General features: G+C 40.5%; 1 pseudogene; it reads left to right on the top strand.

The window, feature by feature from the left end:
• On the top strand, nucleotides 1-842 carry LOC142855526 (putative U3 small nucleolar RNA-associated protein 11 pseudogene; annotated as a pseudogene).
• The last annotated feature ends 427 nt before the right edge of the window (nucleotides 843-1,269 follow it).

Here is a 1,269-nt window from a genome sequence, read left to right as displayed (position 1 = left end):
TGGCTTTCGAAAACATCTGGGTTTGCTGGAGAAGAAGAAAGATTACAAACTTCGTGCAAATGACTATCATAAAAAGCAAGACTTCCTCAGAGCTCTCCGGAAGAAGGCTCTGGAAAAGAATCCAGATGAATTCTACTATAAAATGACTCGGGATAAGCTCCAGGACAGAGTTCATGTTATCAAGAAGACCAAGGAAGAAGTGACACCCGAACAGCTAAAGCTGATGAGAACTCAGGACATCAAATATATAGAAAGACTGAAATCAGAGCTCCACCTGCTGGATTTCCAGGGGAAGAAACAGAACAAGCACGTGTTCTTTTTTGACACCAAAAAGGAAGTTGAACGGTTTGATATTGCAACTCACTTGCAAACGGCCCCAAAACTGGTAGACAGGGTCTTCAATAGACCCAGGATAGAGACCTTGCAGAAGGAGAAAGTGAAAGGCCTCACCCCTCAGACTCGGCTCAGGAGGATAGCTAAAGAAAGACAAAGGCAGTGTGATTGCTTGACGCAGCGAATTGACCGGGAGAAGAAGCTGTTCGTGGTTGCACAGAAAATTCAAACCCGCAAAGATCTTATGGATAAGAATAAGAAGGTGAAGGTGAAGAAAGAAACAGTGAGCTCCCCTGCTATTTACAGATTCCAGACTCGCCGAAAACGTTGATACGTTAAAAATAAGTCTCATCATTCTGCATTGAAAAGAACTTTTTCCCCTTTTGCAATAATTTCAGATTTCACTAGTTCAGATGCCTTGATTTTCTTTTTTGTAATCATGACTTATTGTTAACCTGTTATTTGATATCTGTGAGAACATTAAAGCCCCTTCCCCAATAAAAAAAAAAGTCCAAAGTCTCTTTCATAGAAAAAAAAGTCAAGTTACATACTTGCAACATATATTGACACAAACTAAATATTCCATTTCACAACAGAAGGATCAGAACATAATCACAATAAGTCCAAAACAAAATCCAGTAGGATAAACACCAAATCCATACAACTCTATGTCCAGCATCAGGAGTTCATGGTGTAATAGGCTGGACTCCAAAGGCTTGAATATCCCCACTCTTCCATCTCTGCCTCCTGTAAACACAGATTCTCTCTTGGTTTTAAGCTGGTTCTGCTCCACACCCACAGCTGTCCTTGGTAGATGTCCTGGCATTGCCAGTATTTGAGGGTCTCTGCTACTGAAGACAGATGCTAAAAAGAAATCCCATACTAGCTCAAAATTGAGTATAATAAAGGGTTATTTATTCAGGGGTAGACTTACAG

The sequence above is a fragment of the Microtus pennsylvanicus genome, chromosome 8 (genome assembly GCF_037038515.1).
Source record: "Microtus pennsylvanicus isolate mMicPen1 chromosome 8, mMicPen1.hap1, whole genome shotgun sequence".
NCBI lineage: Eukaryota > Metazoa > Chordata > Mammalia > Rodentia > Cricetidae > Microtus > Microtus pennsylvanicus.
This window is presented reverse-complemented; position numbering and strand designations above follow the sequence as displayed.